The following is a 13,152-nucleotide window of genomic DNA, read 5'->3' on the forward strand; positions in this document are numbered from 1 at the left end:
TGGGATGATTTTGAAGGTCCTTTCCAACCCAAACCACTCTGGCATTCTGGGATTTCTCAGCAATGAAAGACAATGCAACTGATAAATAGAATTTCATATGACTTTTCCACCTAACAAAATAAAAAATACCAATTACTGTAAGGAAAATCAGACAGAACTGGCTGCTCCCAAGCAGCTCTCCAAGCTGCTGCTGTTATTTTCCTGCATGGAGCCCATGGCTCTAATTTGGAATTATCAGGTTTTGGAGGATTGGTAAATAAGAAAAATAACCTGAAAAACAGCCACTAATCAAGTTGTTTGATTTAGGAGAAATGCATTTCAAACCCAGCTAAAGTAAAAAGAGAACTGGCTGTCTGCCACCCTCTTTTTTACTCGTTTGTGACAGCACACAATTAAAAAGTTCATTATGTTTCTCTTAGTGGAATAACAGTTTTTGGTATTTTTCATGGTTCCTCATAAAAGATATCTTTAATTTTAGATGCACCAGCTACTGTAGTTGGAAGAATATTGTTTGTATCTGGAGAGATTAGATGGGGACAGGATTTTTTTAATCTGTTAGCACAGAGTTGTTATGTAAATAGGAAGCTCACAGAGGAAGGAGACAGCAAAAGGCTCTGAAAAAACAGATGTGTCTTCCCCAGAAATAAAGTCCCCACTGGATTTCTGCAACTTTTTGGGAAGTTTATTGTTAGGGAGGTGAGTGGAATTAAAAAAAAAAACCCCAAATTCTGTAGTCACTGTGTAAATCCATTACCATACACTCAGTACAGATGATTTTATCATTAATTTATCACCGTTATTTAATTTTGATAAATTAAAAAATCAGGTTCTTTATTGAAATGAATTATTCTAATGTTTTGCTGTAGATTTCTGAGGCCTTTAGAGGAATCTTCTTTCCCTGCTGCTCCTCCAGCCCTAGCTCTGGCCATGTGACCCAGATTTTTTAAGCCCTGCTCTGACTTAGGTTTTATTCTTGGGCTCTTTCATCCATCTATTGGAATTGTTTCCAGTAAATTACAGTTTTGCAGTGGTTGCTGTGATTAGCATTCTATGCTCCAGGGGAATTCTTCATAAAAATATCTCTTATCAATACCTTGCAATGTGTTTAAAGATTAATAAATAATTTTATGTGAAGCATGTTAGATCCATAGTGGAATTATGATCTAAAATATATTTTTATGCAAATTCTTTCATGGTAGGTTATACCATCCTTCTATTTGTTTTGTTGCTGTAAAGATAAATCATAATTATGTGAATAACCTGCATTAAATGGTCATGTTTTGAAGTACTTCCATTCAATAATATCTGTATATTCAATAATTTCTGTTCCTTGCTAGTACTCAATAGAAAGAACAGGTAAACGCTCTGTAGAGCTTCAATGTGGAAGTTTTCTTGTGTCTCAGTGCTTAAGAAAATCTAAATATATATTTATAATTTTATAGGGTGTAATTTTCAAAGTGATACTGATTGGGAAGAACTTTACAGAGTTAATCATTTTTCTTTTAAATTGTTTCCATGTGAAAAAAATGATTCTAAATGCAGTTTGAGACAAGCAAGAGTCATTAACACCCATTGTTACAAAATGCTGGACCCTAGTTTTGCCCTTAAATTGGGAAGACCAATTGAAAACTCAGTTAAATTTGGGATACTGATGAAATCAGTGGTGTCTCTAAAGTCTTTTTGCTTCTAAACTTCACCAAGATATTTTAGTAATCACATGAAATGCTGTATTTGGGTTCCCAGCCAGTGCACTTTGTCCATTTTGTGTTTGTACCCTTTTTGTTGGGCTTATCTGGAATTTTTCATTCCCATTTTGTATCAGGGTTTTCTGTGACAGGAGAAGGTTTGAACAACACCCCAGACCTTTGCTGTGCTGATAAATGGCTTTAAAAGAGATTCCAGAGAGGCATTGGAAAATCAGAACAAATTCTTTCAATATTCTATTCAAAAATCATCGATGTTGCATTTGGTTTTAATGAGGAATTATTTTGAAAAAACTGTGAAATCCCCAATAATTGTGAATCTGATGCCCAACTCTTAACTCTTTGGGATATGCCTTCAACCTAATGAGCTCCAATCCATCTCACCTCTAGCAGAATCCAATGAATTATCTCCATGTCCTGGGAATGCTGTTGGGGAATGTTGGCTGGTGGGGTCAGAGGGATCCCAGCAGGGCAAGCAGGGCTGGAGCCACTGAGCCTCTGGAGCAGCATGGGGAGGATGGAATTGGCTCAGGAACAGGCAGATGGTAGGGAATGAGGAGCCAAGGGCAGCTTGGGCAGGGCTTGGAGCAAGCTGGACTGGTGGGAGGTGTCCCTGGCATGGCAGGGAATGGGATCAGCTGATCTTTAGGGTTCCTTGCATCCCAAACCATTCTGGGATTCCATGATCCAACTGGTGCTCTTCCAGCTGCGAGTTCCCCACTGCCCTCTGCCTGAGCCAAAACTCATTTATACCTCATCAGTGATGCTTCTGGAACCTTCTCCACCACTGAGGCCTTTTGTACATCACAACCCTTTAAACCCAAATTCCTGTCTTGGAGGATTTTAGTGTGGCTCAGTACAACTCAAAAGGCATTTCAGCTCCAGTCAAAGCCATTCCTTCAAACCAAACAGGACTTTTTGTTTCTGCTGCAAAGTAATTGTGTAAGGGCTTACAGAGCAATCAAGAAAAGTGCAATTCAAGCCTTTGCCTCGTTGTTTTAATTGCAATCCTGTAATTCTGCCAACAGATGTGAGAGGGGTGCAGGAGTTCCTCAGATGAGGGGTGGAGGGAGGCAAGGAGCCAACCCCAATGGACATAGCCCATCAGCACCACAGGAGACTGTCTAAAGCCAAGCTCAAAGTGCAGCAGGAATTCTAAAAAAGCCTCAAAGATCCCCAAGATAACTTGAAGCAAGACCATGAGAAGCAATGTAGGTGAGTATTCTGAAGTAAAACAATGTATTTGTTGAGCTGAGAAACTTTTGATTTGGTTGTTTTTTGGTGGTTTTACGCCGCGGCGGCGAAGTTTGGAGAGAAAATATTCGAGGCAACGTTAAAAAAATAAGCAGAAGATCAGGAATCTTCAACATTTGATGGTGCTGAAGTGGAAAAGCAAACAGTTTAGCAGTTTTTCCACCTACCTTGGTGAAAGGTAGACAGTGCACCCAAACATGGACCTTCCTGATAAGAGAACAAAGAAAAAAAAATCTTTCTTGACCTCGATTTACCAGCTTGTGTTCAACCAGCATGTGAAACACAGCATTGGCATGGGGAGAAAACCACCATTTTGTGCTGCTGTGATTCACATGGAGCATTAGTCACCATTGGGAGTAATATATTTTGACATGAGTGAACAATAGAGCTCCAGTTGTGTGTGTTGGAAAATCTGCAGCACCGTTCCTGCCCTGCATGATGTTGTAGTAGCAAAGTGGAGCTGCCTGAGACCGAGCCAGAGCTCTCCAGCACAATATCAAATCAAATGCTCTTATTCTTATAGATTCTCATCATCAAAATGCAAGGTTATCCCATGTCAACAACCAGCAGATGGGGAGAAAGAACGTCCTAGGAAGCTCAAAGAACACGCTTGGAAACGGAGCTATAAATACCAGGCTAATTCCATAGCTTTAAGATTTCTCCAAAGCTTTTTTAAATCCCTCCAGAAAAGGCTGAAGAGATCCCTAATCTGAAGTGGCCCAGTTGAAGGAATGTGTGTGGTTTTTATTGCTGAATAAAGTGATGTTGATCTACAGTAGAGTGTTGGGGATCTTAGTGAGTCACTGGAGTGGCTGTGCAAAAACAATGTTTGTTGGGTCAAAATAAGGGGTTTAAGGATATTTTCATTCTTATCAGCACTTTTTTTCTTCAGAGGAAATGTGGAATTCTGCCTTATCACCTCTGAACTGATGTGTGCAGAATTCCCACAGAATCCTTGATGTTCCCAACTCATTTGGAATCCTTTTTTAGAGAGCTGTCCCTTTGACTGGGGAGAACTGCCACAAGAGCTACCGAAATTGCTTGGTGGAATTTTAGGGCAATCTCCTCTTCCCTGTGAGGGTGGAGAGGCCCTGGCACAGAATTCCCAGAGAAATTGTGGATTTCCCATCCCTGGAAGTGTCCAAGGCCAGCTTGGAGCAACCTGGGACAGTGGAAGGTGGAGTGAGATGAGCTTTAAGGTCACTTCCAACCCAAACATTCTGAGATTCTCCTTCCTTAGGAATCTCCTCACTCCTTAAAAATATCTCAGATTTCCTTGGCATTGTTTGCACTTGGTGAGATCAAAGGCAGGAGGTGTTTTGCAGTACTGGACCTGTCCTTATAATTAAAAAAAATTAAAATATAAAAATATTTATTCTCTATTTATCATTAAAACAACACTTTAAAATATATATATTTAATTTCTATTTATTAAATGCCAATAAATAAATGCCATTGAAGTTGGTATTAGCCAGAGGAATGCAAAGCAGAGCAAGCAGCCCGTGCCAGATTTAGAAATCAGAGCTCCTCAAGAACAGCTGAAAGGGTTGGGTTTGTTTATTGTAGGGAAAAAAGAGAACACTGTAGGATGGGCAGAAAAAAGAGATAAGAGGGTTTTATCAAAGCAATGGTGGGGGTTGCTCTGTAGGTTAAAAAAAAAAAAAGCAAGTTCAGTTTGCACAAAGTATAATTTAGGATAGATGGAAAAACAGGCCAAGGGGGTTTTTTGTTTTACCTCATCTCTGACTGCAAGGATGGATGAAAAACTGGGATATTTTACCTATAACTCTCAGGAAACTTTTTAAGACACACCAAAAAGGAGCTTTCAGATGTAATTTTGACCTCCCACTGGCCAAGGGCTGAGCGTTTTGCTCTGCTGAGATCTCTCTTCATTCACATCCTCACTTTCTCTAATTCTGTCATGTTAATTTTGGGATTAGCTTTGCCTCATTTCCCTGCAAACTTCTTCTATTCCTAACAACAAACTTCAGTTGAAGGTGTGCAGTAAAACTCAACTTCATTTTCTTAAACAAAATGCTTTGAAAAGCTCTTATTTCAAATGGAGTGAAGTTGGGGTTCAGCATCCTTTGGAAGTTGCCCACGGATTTCCTTGGATTCAGGAGTCCAGGGGATGAAATGGAACATGAGCAATAAATACCTGGAGGAAAAACGTTCCATATGTTGTGATGAAGAGCTGCCTGAGTGCTTCTTTGCCCACATCTTCCCCACCAACTCCCTTTTTGCAGCACAACATCCTCAATACCTCCACTAGGCAATTCCAGAGCCATTTTTGGGGCATTTTCAGAGACTAAAGAGCTGTTGGAGCTCTAAGTTAGGAGCTGGCTGTGTGTATTGTCCTTCAGCTGGGATGAACACTGCATTTTCCAGGCTCTTATCTTTTTGGGAGCTTTGTTCTTCAACTCTTGGATGTTCTGCCTCCTTCAAGGGCCACATGGTTTGAATTTCTGGCTGCCTCTGGGCTTCACTCTCATTTGTCTTTTCCCTGCTTTGATGAGCTGGTGGAATTCTCTGATGCTTGTCAAGCCTGCCTGTGATTCACCCTTTTGTTGAGCTCCTTCTGAAGAGAATCAAACCTTTTCTGGCTGCTTTGGGGTATTTCTCATGCAGGAAAATCAGGTTTTTCCCAGCAAAGCCGGGGATGCCTGGCAGGGCAGAGCTGAGCATCACCACCAGGTACCAGAAATTCGTCATTTTTGGGTGGCAAATCCCCTCCAAGGAATGTTTCACAACAAAATAGGGAGCAGAAACAGTTATTTCACAGTTTCAAAGGAGAAATAATATCCCAAGAAACCTTTCTGAGTGATTATAAATATGAAGAAATAATTAAGAGTCATTGAATATTGAAATCTCACCGTTCTAAGTGGAGTGTGTTGCTCACTATTGCTTATTTTCTGTTTTAACTTTCTTTTTTAACTTTGTTCATATTTTAACTTTTTTAAAACTTTTTAAACTTATTTTCTTTTTTTAACTTTGTTTATCATTCTTTTCCAGCTTGGAGTGAACAAGATGAACAGACCCACCTTCAATCTAAAGCTTAATGAGGAAAAAGGTCAGGATTTTCTCAGTTTTATTCCAATCCCTTGCCCTACTGTTAATTAATAAATGTAAAAATATTTTAGGTGGGCTTTAGTGGTTTCATAGCTTTTAAATAACAAAACCAAGGTGATGTTTTCATGGCAGGGTGAGCAAGAATATTTTAAAACCCAATGGTGAGTTGAGGAAAGAGCTGACTGAGAGCAGAGTGAGTAGGAAAAAGGGAAAGGTCAGGTATACAAATCCTCCTAGAGATTGATTTAAAAATGATTAAACTTGTAACTAATAAATCTCTGCTCCAGCAAGAAAGAAATAGTTGGCATTTAAAAGGATTAAAACCGATTTTTTTTTTAAATATCCTTGAACTTCTTCATCCTTTTTTTTTTTTTTAAGAAAACAGAGAAAATTCTCAAATAAAATAGTGGGGCCAAATTCTCCAAATATTTATACATTCAATGAGTAAGTAATTATCTGCTAATTAATCAGATTTGTAGCATCCCAGGGTCCAGAGGCAATCCAGACTCTCCAACATTATTCCATTTATTCCACACAAGGCAGGAGGGTTTGCATTAAGGTGTCTGAAGACCTGATTTTCTTTTCTTCTTCCCATATATATATTTTTTAATACCTTCAGTATATTTTCACCAGGGAAATTGCTGAGCAGAGCTACGTCATTCAGTAAACAGTTGGAAAAAAAGAGCATTTGGAGAAAAAATTCCAAAGGTCTAAAAATAGCACAATCACATGATTACTACTTTGGCACAAAAGCATAATTTGTGGGTTTAATTTGCAATCCTGCTGCAGTTCTGACATTGCCTTGCACAGCAACTCGGGCTGAATTATTCAAATTATGGAGCTAGTGCTTCGTCCTCAACTTCAGGTGTTTGATTGTGTTGTTTATTGAGATTTCTGCTTTGAAAATATGGGAGGATGGGTTCCATTTTTGCCGTTTATTGCTTAATTTTTGGTCTTAAAATTAATGGAGGTCTGGAGTTATTCAGTAATTGTTACTCCAGGGCTCGGAGCCTTTCCCCAGATTCCCAGGAATCTGATTTTTTTTCCTGATTTTTTAATTGCTTGACTAAAATTTAATTGGATTTTCATGGTCAGGTTTTGAAAGAGTTCCATTCAAATATTTTTTTTTCTTTTAAATTAAATCTTTATTTTCCCAAATTTCCATTTCCCCAGTAACCTCTATGTCAATCATGTACAGAAGAACTGAACACTTTTTACAAATAGTTATTTCCCCCTCATTTTCTGCATCTGTTTATTAGATATTTTAGGACATCAAAGATTCCTCAAATTCATATAATCTTTATTATAAAAGCATTATAGAACCAGACTGAATAATATCAGCTTATTGGAAGCCTGAAACATGAAAATTGAAAGAAAATTCCTCATTTCTTCATCCAAATTCCCCTCAAATAAAGTGGATGTAAACTTTCTCCACTTCTCATTAACACATTGCTCAGTAATATTCCATTTAATAATATTCCCTAGGAAAGGTTTGGATAACAGTGATATCATTCTGAGTTGATTTCTGGTGAATACCAAGTATTAGCCTGAATTTTATAAAAAATCCCAGTGCTGTCACTGTGCTGACACAAAGTAGGTCTGTCTGTCTGTCTCACATGCACAGTTTTGACCTATTTCCCTTGGAAAGAAAAAAATTAAAGTGGTGGAAGGCTTGGAAGAGCATCTGAACTCCTGGCTGTCCTTCCATGGGGTGGATTTAAATCCATTGTGAATGGCCAAGGATGAGGGTTAGAAACAAAATATTTTTTTAATTTTTTTGTGCAAAGCTTTTCAGAGATTCTCTGTATCTGGAGAGGAATGATTTTATCCATTCTTTCACTGGAACTGGCAGCCTGAGTTGCTCCCAACTGTGGGAATTGCAGAGGAAGATGAGTTAGAAGTCCTGCTGGGAGGAGTTTCAGGGATTGGTGATTTCCATAAGGATTGCTGAAGGAATCTGCTCCTTCCCAGCTCCCTTGGGTGGCTTTATTGGCACAATTCAATCTCCTAAACTGAGGATATTCTGATTTTTCCCTGGACATTGGTGGGAAATATAAAATTTCTATCTGATTAATTAACAGCACCCTAAGAGCAGGACAGTGGCCCAGAATGTGGGTTTTTGCTGTTTATGGGTGAATTCAACCAAATGGCTGCCAGGGAATCATCCAGGTTGGAAAAACCCTCCCAGACTGAGTCCCAGCTGTGCCCAGTGCCCACCTTGTCACCAGCCCAGAGCACTGAGTGCCACATTCAGGAACTCCTGGGACACCTGCAGGGAATCATTTTGTAGAGTGCTTAAATTCCAATCAAAAAAATATTCCGCAGCGTCAAAGGTGGTATAAAATAAGAGAACATCAACCTTGTTATAGCCATAAAAACTCTTTTAAAAGTTGGAAATAACTCAATATCCAAGGTGGCTGGACTGGTACAAACTGACCTGGCACTGGGGCAATTAAAAATTCCCATTTTAATTAAGTCTTTCAGTGCAGAGCCATTTTCTGGTTGTGGCAAAATAGTCTCAATACTCTGTGTTTACAAGTGAGATGTGTTTGCAGCCTGGAAGTTGGAGTATATCATGAGTATATCATGAGTATGTCATGAGTATATATTGTGTGTGTCATGAGTATGTCCTGTGTGTTATGTGTGTGTCATGGGTATATCATGAGTATATCGTGTTATGAGTATCATGAGTAGATCATGAGTATATCATGTGTGTGTCATGAGTGTATCATGAGTATATAATATGTATGTCATGAGTATGTTATAGATATATCATGAGTATATCGTGTGGATCATGTGTATGTCATGAGTAAGTCATGAGTGTACCATGGTTATATCATGTGTATATCATGTATACATCGTGTGTCTAGCATGAGTATATCATTAGTAAATCATGTGCATAGCGTGAGTAGATCATGAGGATGTCGTGTATATCGTGAGTAAATCACGTAGATATCATGAGTATATCATGAGTAGATCATGTTTATATCATGTGTCTATCATGAGTTTATCATTACTAAATCATGTGTATATCATGAGGAACTCATGTGTATATCATGAGTAAGTCATGCATATATCATAAGAATATCATGTTTATCATGAGGATATCACTTATATATCATGAGGATATAATGTGTATATCATGTATGTCATGCGTATATCATGAGTAGATCATAAGTATAGCATGTATATCATGATATCATGTGCACATCATGTGTATATCATGAGTATACCATGAGTAAATCATGAGTAAATCACACGCACAGCTGTTCCCTGGCCCTGGACTCAACCCCAGGAAGAGAACCCTGCAGGACTGAAGGTTTCCTTCCTACTTGAGGCACTTTTGTTTGTTGAATCACTGCCCTAAAAATAGGTGCTCATCAAGTATTCACCACTGATCTAATTAGTCAGGAGAATGCTGCTTTTCCAACGGGGAGAGCATTCCCAAAAAGTGATGCAACATTTGGATCTAATTAGATGATACAGGAGAATCCTGGCTAATTGCTTTGATAGACTTAAACAGATTAATAATGTGCAAGTGGTAACTAAATAAAAACTCCTTTTCGCTGAGTGCTTTGAAAGTGATGCTTTTTAAGAAGCTGAAATTTCTTATGAGTTCTGAAACCCCAAGACTGTGATTTGAGAGCATTTCTCATTTTGGAGGTTTTTCAGTGCTAGGAAGGAAAGCCTCGAAAATTAGATTGTAATTTGTGTCTCTAAGCAGTGTTTGGTGTTTGTTCCAAGTGTTTGCAAAGCTTCAAATCCAAAATGTGGCTATTCTGTAGGTAGGAAAAATGGGATTTGTGCCTCAGAAAGGCAGGCAGGACTTGTGGAGCCTCTTTGTGATCCATAGAGATTGTTGGGCACCTAAAACTTCATGGAAGTAAAAAATGGAACATCAAAATTGGAGGACAAGGGAGAAGAAGTGGAGATATTTAGGTTATATTTTAATAGGAAAAGATTGATTACTCAGAGGGTTGGACAGAGCTTGGAGCAACCTGGGGTGGTGGAAGGTGTCCCTGGAGGTGGAACTGGATGGGCTTTAAGGTCTTTCCAACCCAAACCATTCCATGATTCCATAATTTGCAACATCAACCTGTGGAAATTTGTCTTGACTGGCTCAATGTCCACTTACTAATAAAATAAATATTACTCATCTCACATGTAACAGATCGGAATCCAGACAATTAGCATCTCATTTAAATTTCTTTTTTACGTCGTATCAAGTTTTCTAATTTCCCACTTGACTAAAAAATTGTGAAAGCAAATATTCAGAAAAAGCTGCCTGAAATCCAACATTTCAAAAAGGGGTGAGAGTCCTGTTAAAAATTGAAACCACACTTGCAGCATGTGAAAATGAAGGAGAAATTTTCCGTGCGGTTGAAGGGGTCGAGGGGGCTAAAGGGGGGAAGAATTCTGTGTAGTTTTGCATAGTTCTCCAGTGAAACCTTTTGAAGGCTATTGTAATGGAACTGGACTGCCAAACAAATCCAAACATCATGTGCTGGCACGGGGAAGAAAGCAGGCACTGGTTTCGATGTGGAAAGTTGTGTTCCTGGTGCTGAGATAACAGCACTTGTCTGGAGCTGTTAGATTACAGAGGGGAAGGATTTATTCCATAGGCTGATGGAAATCAGGTCTTTGGATACATTCCAGTGTCCAGAATGCTTTGGATTTGCTCCAAAATGCAACTCCTGTGCATCCCAGTCCAAAGTGCTTCAGACAGGATGGGGAAGGGGCAGGTGGTACATCAGGAGACTGGGGGCTCTGCAGCCTGGAATCCCAGGATCCCTGAGGCTGGAAAAGCCTTCCCAACCCATCCAAGCTGTGACAATCCCCACCTTGTCCCCAGCCCAGAGCACTCAGTGCCACCTCCAGGCATTCCTTGGACACCTGCAGGGATGGAGATTCCACCATTTTCTGGGCAGTTCCTATGCCTGACGACCCTTTCCATGGAGAAATTCCTCCTGATGTCCAACCTGACCTTCCCCTGGCACAGCTTGAGGCTTTTTTCTCTTGTCCTGTTGAGCTGTAAACCTCTGGACCAGCAGAGGTTTGAGTTATCTGATGTTATTAAATTAATTAAATACAATAACACACAAGAACTTTCCGTGGGTGGTTTAGTGATGAATTTTTGTTGGAAAAACATGGATGAGCACCTCTTAACCTGTGCTATTCATGCCTAAACAACATGCAGAGGTTCCTGCATGGACTGAGGCCTTCATTTCATGGAAATCCACATGGAACTGGGCTGGATTTTAGGGAAAAACATCTCACTTCCATGAGCATTCCCTATAAAACAGGGATTATGGGTGTCCTAGGAAACTCCTGGGGAGCATTAGCCCTGTTTGCTGGATCTCATCACACCCAGGCACCTCAGGGTGTCCTCCCAGCACAGGAAATCCCACAGAACAGGTGAAATTTGGGAGCTGGGAATAGCTCTGGTCACTGCTCCTGCCTAGGGCATGAGGGGTTGAAGTGGTTTTGTTCCTGGAGGGGAATGGAATTTAGATTCATGGAATTCCAGATCCTCTAATCCTCACCTTCTACTATCCCAGGCTGCTCCAAGCCCTATCCAACCCAGCCTTGGACACCTCCAGGGATCCAGGAGCAGCCACAGCTTCTCTGGACACCTCTGCCAGGCCCTCCCCATCCTCACAGGCAGGAATTTCTCCCCAATATCCCATCCCTTCTCTTTTTCCTAAAAAATATTTAAATCCTGTCCACAGAAGAAACAATTCAGTGACTTTTTTAGCTGTTTTCAGCCCTGTTTCTCTCCAGGTGCAGTACAGACAAAGGTTGATCTGATTAGATGGTGATAATCTCGTGGTGGAGGTGGAATGGGAGCTGAGGCAGGGCCCTGCAGAACCTGGAGAAATACAAGGTTACTTGAATTTGTTCCTTGCAAAAATAAGCATTTGCTGGGTATTATTTGCTCCTAATGGCCCTAAAACAGCAACATGAGCCACAGCAAGGCTGGGCTGAGACATGAGCAACTTCCCCTGCACTGTGTGCTCCCAGTGTTTCCAATATTTTCTGATTTTATTGCATTGCAGAAGGTTAATTCTCAATTAATTCAGAATAGCAGGGAAATTATTTACCTGTTCTAGCCTTCCATGGGACCTACAGTAAAAATGCCAGTGCAGCTTTCAGCAATAAGGTGAATTCTGGCCTGCTTTGGATGAAACCTCATCTGCTCCCTCCTTAATCAGGATAAAACCACTCAAACCCCCAAATTTCTGCACTGGAAACCTCAGCAAGCCCTGAAGCAGTGCCAAGAGCTCTCCAAATCCTATTTCTGTGTTGCAGCCTGGGAGATTAAAGGGTGGATTGGTTTGATAGGAGCCATGACAAGGTCACCACTGTGACCTTTGGGAACAGGAGCTCCTCAGGCTCCTTGTCCCTTCCCCACTTGTGGCTGGCCAAGGATTCCATCCTGGCAAAGTGGAACCAAATCCCTGCAGAGCAGTGCCAGGCTGTTCCAGAAACCTCCATCCTGCAGGAAATCTGAAATCAAGGAGTCATCAAGGTTGGGAAAAGCCTCCCAGATCACAGATCCCAACCTTTGGCCAATTCTTAGATTTCAGATCCCAACCTTTGACCAATTCTGTGTTCCTTAGATTGCAGCCCTTCGGTCCAGGGGGTTCTGTCCAACCAGCTCCTTTTATCCACAGCCTGCTTGGAAATACCCTGGTGAGGGTTTTTTTTTCCCTTTTTGGAGCATTTTGAACTTTACATTTCTAAGCAGCACTTCTAAAGAGAATGTTCTGCATGAGGGTACTTAAGGGAACATTTTCCAGGACTATATTTACGCCTCTGTAGTCTTCCTTTAGTGGTCTTGAAGGAAGGAGCTGTTATTACTGTTAAATATAGATGTAATGTGGTGTTATTGCAGAAATGTTTTTATGTTCCATTTCTTGTTTCAAGAAAAAAAAAAAAAGCCCTTTTCTTATTAAAATCAGTCAGGTCTGTAACATTTATTATGTTTTAACATGTTGGCATGATGTTGGTGTTGGGAATAAGGCAGGATTGACACCTGATGGCAAATAAAACCTCCTGGTGATGTTACTGGTACAGCAATCAGTGCCATCCTATATTTGAATTTAGGATTGTTGGGTTTTTTTCT

The 13,152-nt window shown here is 40.2% G+C and overlaps 1 protein-coding gene across 3 annotated transcripts in view; it reads left to right on the top strand.

Annotated features, from left to right (window-relative positions):
• The window catches only part of MBD5 (methyl-CpG binding domain protein 5), a 103,598-nt gene that overhangs the window by 58,439 nt on the left and 32,007 nt on the right, over nt 1-13,152 (top strand). The window contains exons 4-6 of one of the 3 annotated variants that reach the window (XM_085067163.1): nt 582-696; nt 2,732-2,918; nt 5,970-6,027. The gene's annotated coding sequence lies outside the window, so the exon portion shown is untranslated. The remainder of the gene's footprint in view (nt 1-581; nt 697-2,731; nt 2,919-5,969; nt 6,028-13,152) is intronic. The other 2 variants (XM_085067162.1, XM_085067164.1) reach the window with 2 other exon arrangements.

The sequence above is a fragment of the Lichenostomus cassidix genome, chromosome 7 (assembly GCF_008360975.1).
Source record: "Lichenostomus cassidix isolate B80296 chromosome 7, HeHo_3.0, whole genome shotgun sequence".
In the NCBI taxonomy this organism is placed as follows: domain Eukaryota; kingdom Metazoa; phylum Chordata; class Aves; order Passeriformes; family Meliphagidae; genus Lichenostomus; species Lichenostomus cassidix.